The sequence below is a fragment of the Pteropus medius genome, unplaced genomic scaffold (assembly GCF_902729225.1).
Source record: "Pteropus medius unplaced genomic scaffold, Ma_sr-lr_union100, whole genome shotgun sequence".
NCBI classification, from domain to species: domain Eukaryota; kingdom Metazoa; phylum Chordata; class Mammalia; order Chiroptera; family Pteropodidae; genus Pteropus; species Pteropus medius.
The window spans coordinates 8,207,205-8,221,520 of record NW_024355990.1 but is presented as its reverse complement, the minus strand read 5'-3'; the positions used below and the strand labels follow the sequence as shown (position 1 = coordinate 8,221,520).

The 14,316-nt window shown below is 35.0% G+C and overlaps 1 long non-coding RNA gene across 3 annotated transcripts in view; it reads left to right on the top strand.

Moving 5' to 3' along the window:
• LOC120600103 (uncharacterized) overlaps positions 1-14,102 on the top strand; it is a 65,324-nt gene extending 51,222 nt beyond the window's left edge. The window contains exons 2-5 of one of the 3 annotated variants that reach the window (XR_005652099.1): positions 10,351-10,400; positions 11,102-11,134; positions 12,609-12,864; positions 13,617-14,102. This is a non-coding gene — a long non-coding RNA (uncharacterized LOC120600103). Of the gene's footprint in view, positions 1-10,350; positions 10,401-11,054; positions 11,135-12,608; positions 13,543-13,616 lie in introns of those variants that run through there. The other 2 variants (XR_005652098.1, XR_005652100.1) reach the window with 2 other exon arrangements.
• Positions 14,103-14,316: the final 214 nt, after the last annotated feature.

The window sequence follows — 14,316 nt, the reverse complement described above, 5'->3', positions numbered from 1 at the left end:
CTTGCCACCATCTTAGTGAGCCATCTTAGAAGTGCATCCCATGGCCTCGGTCAAGCTTTCAGGTGACTGTAGCTCTGGTGACATATTGACGGTGGCCTCATTAGAGAGCACCACTCAGTTAATCTGCACTCAAATTCCTTAATGATAGAAACAAATAACAAAGATTTATTGTTGTTTTAAGCCACTGTATTCGGAAGCAATATATTATAAGTAGGTAACTAATGCAACCAGTTATATGAAGGAATAAATAATCTTACGGATTGTACTTTGATGGGAATAGAGAGACTATTCAATAATCTTATCAAAAACTAAATTACAGACATAATGTAAGAAATATGTTACATAATGAGAAGAAATATGTTACTATCAATGTATTTAAGAAGTGTATTAGAACATGCGATCTTGGATTTGAGGGCTTTTCTAAGCATTATGTCAAAATAGATTCCATGAAAAAAATATATCAATAGATTTTAATCATGAAATACAAACTATTTTTGCATTAAATAGTATAATGAACAAAATGAAAAGAGAAAGAGAAACATACATATATATGTCAGATAGGTCAATCATATATAAACAAGTTCAACATTTAAAAAATTAGTAAAAAATTAGTATATGTAATATACTACATCAAAACCAAGTGGGGTTTATCACAATAATAAATGGCTGATTTCCATTAGAAAAATATTTTGAACTATGGTCTCAAACTAGAAATAGAAGTTGAGTCTTAAACTTGCTAAAGACCATAACAAATCTGTAAGATTAAAAAACTTACTAATGAAATATTTTAATCATTTTCATTGTAATATATAACAAAACAAGAATGTATATAACATTACCATTTTTATGTGACTTTCCAGATGGGGCTCTAATAAAACTGATCTAAATGGTATAAACATGGAAAGAGTAAAGTAAATCTGCCACATTGTCATTGCCCATAAAGAAAAGAAAGTGTAGGAAAATTATGAGAGGAGACTTAAGCAGTTTTATTGAACATAAAATTAAATAGAGAAATCAATTTTTCTAAACACCAGAGATATACAGATAGTAATTTTAACAAAAAAATACAAATTAGCAAAGCAACGAATATGTGGGCATAGATCTTACAAAAGATCTTGATAAATTTGTAAAATTTATCAGTAGATATTAAAATAGACCTAAACAAACAAACAAAAAAACTTCATCGAAAGAAAATGTCAGTATCCTAATGACGCTCACACTACCTGGTGTGATCTATAGATTCAATGCAATCTCAATACAAATGTCCGCAGAATGTTGTTTTCTTCGATAAGCTAAGAATAATAAAATATGTATTTGAGTGTCAGAGAAAATAAACATGTGAATCATTCTTTTGATATTGCACTGTTATGAGAATGATATCAGGGCTCTGGCAACATAAACAACATACTGCTGTCACTCTAAAAAAGGTAAAGGGGATTAAGAAGTACAAACTTCTAGTTATAAAATAAGTCACGGGTACGTAATACACAGCACAGGGAGTATATAGTCACCAATATCATAATAACTATATATGGTGACAGATGAGTACTAGACTTATTGTGGCGATCACTTCATAAGGTATATGATTGTCTAAACACTATGTTGTACCCTTGAAACTAATATAGTATTGTACATCAACGTAATTTTTAAAATTTAATCATTATGTTTTATATCTGAAACTGATATAATATTATATGTCAATTATATCTCAAAAAAGACCATGATAAACAAAAAGGTACTAAATGTCCAGTTTTGAAAACGACTGTAACATTGAAAAGCAAATATTCTTAGATTTAGAAACAGAACTATATCAGTTTGCTAGTTCTGTCTGAACAAAGTGCCATAGGCTAGGTGGCTTAAACAACATAAATTCATTTCTTCGTAGTTGTGGGGGCCAGAAGGCCAACGTTAAGGTGTTGTCAGGATTGTTTCCCCCGAGTTCTCTCTCCTTGGCTTGTAGATGGCTGTCTTCTTCTCCCTGTATCTTCGCATGACCTTTCCCCTGTGTGTGCCTGTGTCCTAATCTCCTCTTCTCGTATTCCATTTTATTGGATCATTTGATAGTTCGGTTTGAATTTAAATGAAGTGCTCAGATTGGTGAGAAGGATTGAATAGCATTGTTGTTTAACTAGCTAAACTTTAAATTCACCTCTATCTGTGAAATTATGTAAACCAAAGAAATTGATATAAAATAATGATACCAGCCAAAAGGAAAATTTTAAACAGGACATTTGTCATATCAACCTTCTCCTTGATTTTGTTAGTTTTTTGGGACTTCCGGTATTTTATGTACTAGTATTTTATCTAAGTAGGACCTGGGCATTGCCCTTTACTCAAGGCCAGTGGTTCCTCAACATGACTGTAATTAGAATAAACCTGAAAGCTTCTAAATAACACAAATTCCTAGACCACACATTTCTAGATCTTGTGAGTCAGAATCTGCCAGAATTGTTCCTTTTGATAAGTTATAGATTTAAATAGATCTAGGAATTGGCACTTGTGAGCCACTGCTTTATTTTTATAGACTGAATGTTTGTGTCCCCGCCCCCCCAAAAAAAATTTATACGTTGAATCCCGACCTCCAGTGTAATGGTATGACAAGGCGATGTCTTTGAGAGGCGATTAAGTCAAGGGTAAAGCTCTCATGAATGAGATTTGTGCCCTTATGAAAGAGACCTCAGAGAACTCTCTCCCTTCACCTTGTGGGACACAGTAAAAAGATAGCCATCTATAAACAAGGAAATGGGCTCTCATCGGACACTCAATCTGCCAGTGCCTTGACCTTGGGCTTCCTAGCCACCAGAACTGTGAGAAATAAATGGCAGGTGTTTAAGTCACCCAGACTATGGTATTTTTGTTCTAACAGCCTTAACTTATGAAGACAATGTATTTCCTCAATGTTTCCAAATTTATCACAAACTATCGGGACTATATTCTACTTTGCATTCTGCTCTCTGCCAGTTTTAATACTTTTTTAAGAGTAATAATACCAAATCATATAGTAGGTAGGTAATAGTAATACAAATCATCCAGTTAGTTAATAACAAAATTGAGTTAAAATAGACAATACCCATGGAGAAGGATGTTCTTTAAAGTAGAGAGTAGGGACCTATTAGTTTATGGTCCCACCTATCGAACCTAACTATGTTTCCTAAAATTCACACTGAGGAGCTAGGTTTGCTATATTACTGTTATTCTTTCATTGGATATATTCACTGTTTATGGATAAAAGATCACTGAGTCTGAGAAGTTAGAAGGGAGAGCGGTCCTGTGAAAAAAATGTTATCGTTTCCCGTCTGTTTATGCCACAATCCATTCAGTCCCTGCTGTACTCAACTGGTGAAAAATTTGATTAGTTACAAAATATTTATGAGATAGAAGTAGGATCCTACAACACTCAAATTCTCAAAGACCCTGATAGTGTATTTGAATATAAACTTACCAGTAGTCTAATTCTTCTCAAGTTCGTTATCTGAGGTCATCTAATCTTGATGGTGGAGTACAGAGGTTGAGAGCCCAGCGAAATGTGATAAAACCAGAGAAGAAACAAATAGAAAAGTATTGTTGGAATTAGCAAACCATGCATTTAATCCTTATAACCATTAAAGACTCTTGTAGTAATTCTTTGGTTTTTGTCACAGTCATTTTTTGTATCTGTAGAATAAAATCCAAATGAGTTTCCCACTCTGTGTTCCCCAGAAATCTTCAGGGTGGAATGGAGGTTGCTCTCCTAATGTGTCATTTACAAAGATACTCTCAGTAGTGCCCCCTACCCTTTCGAGATGAGTGCTCAGCTAGAAATCTCATGCCACATGGTCATCAAACCATACTCTGTTGCTATATCTCAGGATCTAGTATGACCCCCTCTTTTATTCATTGCCCCAAACAGATGTCAAGTTAAGGACCCCAAGGAAGCTTATACTGCAGAGGTAGTAGCTGCATCTCTCTCTCTTGTAGTTGAAGGCAGATGTAGCAAGGTGAACACCAATAAGTAATTCATGAAATGGAGACATGATGTAAAAATATCTTAAGTGGAAGAAGATGTAGAAATGAGAGAATCAGGGAGACAAAAGCTCGCGAGGGTTAATTAGATAGATAAGCAGGGAATATAAAAGAAATCCTGGCAGCTGGCATGGTTTTAGTAGCTGAGTTTCACACACCCTTCTTTTTAAAAGCACAGGACACTTACACACTCAGTGTGAAAAAAGTCTAAGATCACTTCCAAATCCAATGTATGGGTTCCTATTAAGCCCCCAAACTCCTCTCAGCATTCAACATCTAATATTCTGAAGGAGTTAGAAAAATGCTTGTCTGAACAATGGATGGAAAGAGGATTTGTTCTCTTATCTATCTTTATAGTTCTCAGAATGATTATTTTCCTCCAATACTGGCCATTGATGTTTTGAGACTACTGTTTACATATGACAAACAAATTTATTGTGTCCATTTTTCCTGACTCCAATTGTTTAAACTAGCAGATCATTTCATTTTATAAATTGGATGTCTTTAGCTAGTCCTGTAATAAACTTCCTTAATCACAGTAGTAACATGATTCATGCCAGAGAGTGTGTATTTTATGGAAAATTTTAAAGTTAGAAGGATCAATGATTATTGAACGGAAGAGACATGTTGATAAAAACTAGGGCATGACTTGTGTTTGTTTTTAAAAGGCTCTGATAGTAACAGGTCACAAATTAGAATATATAAAATAACATTCTATCTTTTAAAATCTAAAATGAGGAAAGCCTGACATGTTTTTTGAAGTAATTCTGGAAGTGTAAGTACCTTTTAAAAATAAATGTAAGCACATTCTATTTCTTTGGACTCTTTTTAATGTCATCTAATATAGACAATAAAAATGACTTTCCTCGGGCCAACCAATAATAAAAAATCTTTTAGAACTCTTCAGAGTTGGAAAAGAATGGATGAAAATGGAACTAAAATGGAACTTTTAGGGTAAGACGTAAAAATCAAAGTTTGGTTAATGTTTGTTTAGATTTTTTTTTTTCTTTTAGCAGTCTCCACATTTCCTGCTTCTAGGATGACTTTCTAAACTCTAAGATTCCAAAAAAAGCCTATTTAGCAGAATGTTTGGCCTCCTTAATAAATGAAAAGACAGGTAATATCGTAAAATGTTGTTATATAAAATTTTCACCATAGGTTTCCAGCTCAAAGAAGCGTAGATGAGCATCCCATTGGTCTGCATTCCCCCTCCATTTTTCTACATGAGGGTGAGAGAGGAAAGGGTGGCCAGTGGAATATTTGGGACAATGACTAATGACAGGATCTCCTTTTACCTTTCCTCTTCATTAGCTGCCAACTATTTCTTTCCCTCAGGATTTTATCAACATCTAAAATTTCCAGTATCCCCTGTGACCTGGACCCTAGTATTTCACCTGCCTTGCCCTCATCGACCATTGTGAAAGGGTGTCTGTGTTTCTTCAAAGAATGAAGTGAGAGCAACTTACAGATGCTCTCTTTCAGCGTTTCCTCTACATTTATTTTCATTTCATTCAAGTGAAAAATGAAGTCTAATGCTTTGGTGGAAAGAGAAAAAGGACAGACTTTGGTGTTCAAAAATCAGGCCTGAGCTTTAGAAATAAACCAGGTCACATCTTTGCACGGTGGGCAGGCTGCTTCCACAAAGGTAATGTGATGGCAAGACTAGAAGTATGGCATTCCATCAAGAATTGTTTTTAATAGACTTTATCTTTTAGAGCAGTTTTAAGTTCATGGCAAACCTGCACAGTTTTCCCCACAATCGATATTGCCCACCGGCAATATTGTTACCCACATTTGTTACAACTGATGAAACTACATTGATTTTTTAAAAAATAAAATGATTCGATACCCTAGTTTTTTTAAAAATAAAAAAATGTATGTGTTTAAGGTGTATAACATGGTGTTTTGATATACATATATAATGAAATAATGACTGTCAAGCTAATTAGCATGTCCATCTCCTCAAATAGTTATCGTGTGTGTGTGTGTGTGCACGGGTGTCGAGAGCACCTGAAATCCACTTTCTCAATACAGTATTATTCACTATAATCATCATATATGTTAGGTCTCTAAACTTCTGTCTGGCTTATTCCACTTAGCATAATGTCCTTCGGGTTCATCTGTTGTCTCAAGTGACATTCTTTTTTTCGTAAGGCTGAATAATATTTTTTTATGTATATATATATACACACATAAAGAAATTATGATATATATAAATTATGATATATATGATATATTATGATATATCATATATATGATATATATCATATATATCATAATATTTTATGATATATATATCATATATTATGACATATATATGATATATATATATCATAATTTCTTTATTCATTTATTTGTCTACTGATGGATACTTAGCTTGTTTCCATATCTTGGATATTGTTAATAATGCAGCAGTGAACATGGTGTGCAGATGTCTCTTCAAGATCCTTATTTAATTTCTCTTGGTTTATACCCTGTGTTTTATTTTGTAAAAGAAAGCACTGTTTTCTCTTAGAGTAAATCACTTTTTGTGTATAAATCGCTATTCATGTATAAGTAAACACTAAGTAAGACAATGCGCTTCAGATTTTAAGGCACGTGTTTAATGAGAGAATCTTAATATATGATCCCATAATATAGTAAGTTTGCTTTGGCTTAAAATTATGTGACAAAGTACTTAATGCTTAGGATAGAACTATGACTCCTAAATTTCAGTCATGTGTATATAATAATGTTTGCTTTTGTTACTGGTTAATGACATCTTATTACATTTTCTCTAAAGTGAACCTTTTAATGTAATAGAAATGCATTTCTTTGTCTCATGGTTATATATTGCAACCTTAAAATAATGGAATCATAAGTTTAATGCGTTTTTAAATATTTTCTGAAACTCATTAATATGAACATCTAATTATTAAAATCAAAGGATTATATCTACGAACCACCAAAAATCACCTTGGGTGACACACTTGTGGAAACACAAGGGTAAAATGTGATGCTAAGACAAGATTGTCTCCCTAAGATTTCCCCATTCTCGTTTACACTCCCACGGCACTTTGTTCAACACTGGAGACTCCTAGACTTTCATTCATCTGAATGCTTTTGACAACATGTCTTGAAAATTATCATCAGTGATTTTCTTTCCAAGCGATTGAAGAGATGGCTTAACTGGTAAGGACAGATGTCCCACTGTTTTTGGTTTTGTTTTTTACTATCTTGGCAGCAATTTGTTTTTTGTTCTAATAGTAAAAGTAGAAAAAAAAATCCTCAAATGTGTTATGCTATGATTATTTATTTTTAAAGGCAGTGCTGTTTGAGGGAGCGACCCTTGTTTACCTCTAATGGAAATTGTTTTAGGACAGACAAACTGTAAATACACCAAACTGTAAATACACACTTGTCCAAGGGGCACAAAGGCATCATAAAAGCTCAGTTAGAATCAGACAATTGCACAGCTTTGCTTTTGTGTGACTCCATTCTAATCTGTTGACTTTTAAAATTGAATGCGAGACATTGTTTTCTGATGAGAGAGGAGACCATGAAAGGTTGGGAGTACAATAAAGGCTAGCATTACTCACCTTGAACTTCCAGATGCTCTGCCTGACTCTTCCTGTCACAGCTGAAGAGTTCAACTGGTACCAGCGCTGATTCCTGAAGCCAATACCAGATCAAGTTCAGGGGAAGAAAATCTTACGGAAGAGAGAATGGTAAATTAAGGAAGGAAAAGAAATAGGAGAATAAATGAAAATTGAAAGAATAAAAGTGAATTAAAAAAGTGTACATGAAACATAGAAAATTGTAAGGCACCCCTTAAAAAGATGATACTAATCTAATCCAAGTAGTGGATTTTTTGGTTGTCTCTTCTAGGACTCTTAGGTGCTTCTCTTTTACTGCTGGTCTCCTATGACCTGAGCCTGGGGGCCTTTAACTACATTCCCTAAGTCTGAGTGTTCTTGCTGCTGCCAGTGTTTATGTAAGAAATACTCATTTTCTGTGGTATACTGTCTGTCCTTCAGACTTTACACCAGTCACTCCGTGCTGCCAAGTTACGCACTACTTGTAGGTAACATACCTCTTGCATAGTTAGGGGAGCTTCTTTCTTCAATTTTCGTATTTATATGTAATATTATTATAGTGATTGAGATATAGATTTTCAAGGTAGGAAACTAAGACTTGGCTAAGATAAAGGGAATGTTTAGATCCAGATAGTTTAAAATAAAAAGCTCCTTGTATGTCATCCATGCTAGCTTGCCATTTAGGCAGCTTCCTAGAGAAGAAAACAAGTAGTTAAAAGTCGAGTTTCACAATTAATGCTCCTGGATTGAAGGCTTGTTTCGCAATTTGCTGACTGAGAGATTTCGCAAGTTACCTACTTCATCTGAAAAATGGAAATGATAATTGTAGCTACTTCATAAGATTGCTTTGAGTCTGTAATTGTGATAATATAGACAGATACTTGACAGATTTTTTTAGCGTGTATTAAGCATTCACGTGTAGTAAGCTATTATTATTTTCTGTTGTTATGGTTGTTACATGCTACAGATAAGAAGGAATGGTGACAAATTTTATAGTGGTAGCAACGGGAGAGACCAGGCCCAATGTATCAGGCAAGGTGCTGGCAGGGAACAGATATAACATGCGCCATTAACTCAAAGGTTTAATTGAAGAGAGTTCAGTGAATATTTGCTGATGCCAGGGAAGGATTAACAGAATCACAAAAGGATGGTTAAGTGCCCAGAGGCTCATGACAGTAGGGAGCTCAGCTATAAACACTCTAAGCCTGAAGAAGAGCGAGGACAAAGTTGTGTTATAGAACCTAGTGAGAATTGTCAGTGTTGGAGAGCTCGCCCTGCAAAAGCTTGGTTAAAGAATGGCAGCCCAGCAGGAAAATGGCAGGGGACTCTATAATCACTCTCTGGTCTTCTGCAGATAACTCACTGGGAGCATAGCCAGAAGCCCAAGGGAAAGACCCGAGAGGCTTTTATAGTTAGACTCCTTGTGTAGAAAGTGGGCAGAGAATGAATCTGGAAGGACAACCAGAGAATCCTGATGGACGAACACACCAGAGATTCAACTTATTTTTTTATGAACTCCAATCCTTGCCAGTATTTCAAAAGCAGGATTTAACACTTGTTATTTAAAGAACCTCTAAAGTTTCTCTGTGGGGCCTGGAGCTTTGTGGATGGGAGCGAGCGTAGCTGACTTTCAACTCTATTTGTATCTCAGAATCCCTGGGAGGGGAACTTCTAAGTACTTATGTTTTGCTTTTGAATGGTAAAAAACCCAGTTTCCTATCAAATGGGACATCACTAATTTAGACACAGTTTCTAACAGCTAGGGTTTCCGTCAATGTGTTAATTTAATTATCAGATTTGAAAGTTTATAGCAATAAAGTTATAACTGGAAAATTCACAGAAGTCCGATTTATTTTTTGGACAAGTTTACCATAGAAGTCATTACTATGACCTCCAGATTATACCACTTTTCAACTAAAGATCTCAATTTTGCTTAATATATTAGTTCAAAATAAATATGACCCATTTGAAACTTTTGCTCTTAACTATATTGTCGTGAATATTTGACAAGTATTTTTAATTCACTTTGTCTGCTTGGATTTTCATATCGATGTCTAGTGGTAGCATGAATTTTGGACAAATGCTAATTAGTACTTAATATTTGCATTTTAAGTGGTATATCCTGTATCACTATAAATCATTGCAAATTAATGTTTAAAAAATTCAAGTTAGTATATTCATGACACTGAACAATATCTTGAGAAGAGTCCAAGACGTCGGAAGACATTTTTCTCCTAAAAACCAAATCTGCAATTTTTCAGAATGAGATTTCATGTTTAAATGATAAGCAACTGGAATTAGAAGTCTAGCTAGCACAGGTCTTTACACGCAGTACTTATAAAATAAATAATCTTCAGCTCTATAGACTTTAGGATAAATATAGAGTAAAATGGAAATTTACAAAGGTCTTTGCATGCAATACTTATAAAATAAATAATCTTCAGCTCCATAGACTTTAGGATAAATATAGAGTAAAATGGAAATTTACAAGTATAAATGCAAGTAAATATTTGCTATGTATTAGAAATCATGTACTCCACCGCAACCTGCAAGGGGAAAAAAAAAAACAAAAAAATGGGGCAAAGCATGATTAAATATTCCAAAACAGCATGGCTAATGTCAACATCCAAAAATGTCATTCATTCCACACACTCTGACCAAACCATGTCCCATTAAAAAACAAAAAAATAACCAGTTCAAAGAGAAGATCAGGAAGCACTTGACATAATGATTGGACCACAATAAAATATTTATGATTCTCTCTTTCATTCAGGAAACCGTTTGATACCATCATGGAGTGCATAAAGTTGGAAGCGAGGAAAGGTACTGACGTCATTATATTAGTGAAATAAATGCTGAGAGACTGTTTGGAGAATCCTGTGACAATGAAACAAATGCGCCTTCACTTTGAACTAACGCGCCAGGAACATTTAGCAGTTTTATTTGACAGGTGGTGAATTTTTAAAATAAAAAATAGAGAGTCGATTGTGGGGAATCAGAGTATTAGCTTTATGTTTGTGGGGGGGGGGGGCGGCGGGCGAATCTTAAATGTTGCTGGCTGAATTTAAAAAATCTATAAATTCCAGGTTCTCTAACTATCCTCATCCACAATTCTGCCTGTCCTAGAAACACCACTGATAACCGTCCAATCTTAGTAGACGTTTTTTTTTTCATTTGTCCATTTATACTTGTGTGAGGGAGGCCAACATAACTATGAACATTATCAGGAAGAATAGTGAAAAGATGCCGGAAGCCAAAGAAAAATTCGCTGTCTTTATTTTTGAGCTGGCAAGGGCAAAGAAGAAATATTAACAAAATTAATTAAAAGTTAAAAACTGTGAGAGAGAATATGAGTCCAGCAATATGTAACTCTAGGTAGATATCATCAGTATCAGGATTTTCTCATTTAATTCCAATCAGTGTACCAATTCTTATGGCATGGCTCTCAATGGAAAACTGATTATCTCTCTATTGCAGCTGTCAGGAGCACACACTGTTTTTATTCTCTGGTCTCTTGCTTTCAGGAACTGGATGAAAAAATAACTGCTTTAAAAGAGGTAGGACTTGAAAAGCTCATTTTCTTGTTGACCTTTCATATCAAGATGCAACATGTACTTCGAGTGATAAAAATTTTTACTTGAGAAATCATGGTGGATTCCAAATTCTTTTGATTCTCCCTGGACTGTAATGAAAGAAAAATTATTCTCTATGACTAGATCTCTATTCCTTGGCTGCAAGGTACAGAAAAAAAAAAAAAAATCTTACGGGAAGCAAGCAAAATGTTTACTTTTGATGTCTGAATCCCACCATTGGAAATGCATTCCTTTGGATTATTAAGGAAATACGTTAAGTTTTACAGCCTTTAAATTTTTTTTTTCAAATGAATCTGCCTTTTGAAAAAGTTCCCACACACACACACACACACACACACAAACCTTTTGATAAGCAGGAGAGTACAGTTAGATAAAATTCAGAACAAGCCAGACTAGGGAGAGGCACACCATTAGGGGCTGCTGGGCAGCAAAAAGTGGTCATCTGAGAGATGGGGCAATTTCTCAAGTGAAAGAAACAATGATACAATCTCAAAGTTTAAAAGGATATTATAAATCATACTAGCACAACCCCTACCCATGTGATGAATTAAAAGCAAACGTGGTTGATTTCTGGGAAGAATGCTACAGCAGTACTGTAGGTTTTGAATCGTCCTGAATCCCTTTATATAAATGGGTGAAGCAGCAAAGGTAGGAAAACCAAAAAGATATTGAGAAAACTATATCTGAGCAAGGGCATAAAGCAGATGAAGGAATTAGTTATATGCATATCCGAGAAAAGGGTGATATAGGCAGCGAGAGCAGACCCATCCGGGTGTCCTCATGGCTGGAGGAAGTTTTGTGGGTTTGAGGGAAGTCATGGGAGACTGTGGCTAATGCAGAGGAAGTGAAGAGGTCGGGGTTGGAGTGGGGAGGTCGCCTCATCCCTGAACTCTGCCTTTTCCTCTGTGTGAAATGGGGACTCATGGGAAGCTTCTAAACACAGAAGTGGTAAATTGCCTTTTATATAATCCCTCTGGCTGCTGTAATATGACAGTCTGCCCCAAAAGAGCTAAGAAAAAGAACCTAGAAAAAAAATGGAAATGGAATGAAACGCACTAAATTCTTTATACCGGTATTTTATAGGCCAAGAAAAAGGAAATTTATGATTTTTCTTCTTTCTACACCTCTGATTTGTTTTACTTACTACAGTGCAAATGGATTACTTTTGTAATAAGTATAGTCATATATATGAGTAATGTATATATAATAATGTGTATATGCTATGTATACATATATACATATTTTTTTAATTTCCTAGATTCTAACTCACGGGTGCTGCATAAACTGACTCCAGTCGTACTTTTAAGTTGTCACGTAGGAACTGGGTTGTGTCCTCCCCTAGTCTTCTTATTCTAGGACACCTTTTGTTTTTAAAAAAGGTTTCCTCATTCTAATCTAAATCCTCTTTTTTTTATCACTTCTCTCTAACCTGTCCTAGTTTTGATGGGCTTAATAATTCTTCTACATGACACCTCATCAGCTTGCTGCAGAGAGGGGCCAGAAACTGGAGAAGCCTAAAGAACATTCTACAAATTTCACAACTTAACCAAAGGCTGACCCTATACAGTGGGCAGGAGTAAACAGTGACTGTAAGAGGAAGAAATAAGCAATGAAGGAAGTATAGTGGGAACATGTACTTATTTGAGATATAAAAAGAAGCTTGCCTCGTGTTGGGCAATCTCATAAAATCATAGGTAAGTGATATGGAAAAGTTATTGAGAAATGTGAGGTCTTACTGTGCTATGAACGGCAGCACTCGTGAAGAATAATTGAGAAATTCAGTTTGGAGAGGACTTAACACCCTCTTATTGGTTTCAAAGTGGATTGCTTCTGTTACGAGAATTATTTTTAGAACTGTTATCTCATATTTTCCATGCTTATGTTGTTTCTTTCTCTTCTAATTTTACATCTGACCGCCCTGAGTGGGTGTATGTACGTGAGTGGGTGGGGGGCTCAAGGAGGAAGTGGTAGTTTCAAAATACCAAGGACTAAAAATCAGACTTAAGTGGAAGAAGCTAACACTCTCTCCATTCAATCATTCTGCTGCCATTAAGTGGACTTATGCAACTCCTCCCACAGATGGAAAAGCTCTTAATAAATTAGAAACTATTATAGAAGTGTGAGTTAAACAAAAATAAAGAACTATTACATGTATAAATAAATAAAGGGTGAGCGTATTTATCGTGCTTCATGAGAAGAACCTAGAAATTGTGGGAGATGGAGAAAAAGGCACTGAGAAATGCCTTTTCCTTACTTAAGCCTCGTTTCTCAGAAATGAGAAGCTGGGCTTCTCTCTGAACCAAAGGTATCTTCTCAACTTAGCCAGTGCTCTTATAATAAGACATTCGGTTAAGAAGGCATTTATTTTTTAGTTTGTGTGTAAGGAATGAGAGTAAAGGTATGTAGAATAGAAAATGTTTTTTTTTTTTTCTGTTCTTCATTGTAGGTGGAGACTGCGAAATTTAAAAACATATTCATTTCTCAAGACTGATGACTCTTCACTTAACAAAAGGTCACTCTTTTTCCCTAAGTGAGGCTGAGCAGCCCAAAAGAAACACAAGCAAAAAAGTCTAATATGTATTTTAGACTAATACTATAATAATAACCATCTTAATGTGGGTTAAGCTCTTTGTAATTTCCAGGAACAGTGCTGAGTATTTGATGTCCTTTAAGTGAATTAATTTGCAAACAAACCAATCTGATTTGTTAGAGATCACAGTGGTTAGTAGAGAAGAACCAGGCTCCAAGCGAGGTTTGCTTGCCATTACCATTTAAGCTTTAAAATCAGCAGTCTCCAAACTGGTTGTGCACATGACCTGTCATATGACCTATTGGGATGTGAGAAGAAAATACGAAAGAGGTTTATTTCAATTTTTGTCCTTCTTTCTTTAAAAATTGTTTTTGTATATGATATACAAATGTATAATATAGTAAGTGCATGTAGTTTATAAATATAAAAATTTGCATATACTGTGGGTTGTGCTTAAAATATATAATGATAGGAATGTGTGATCTAAAATGTTTGGGAAAGAATGCTTAAACTATTAAGCCATATGGCCCCAAAATTCAGACCAACCAAAAAGCCATACACTAATTTCTTTCGAAAATTCACTTTTAGGACATTGTTATCAATTTTGTTAAGCCAA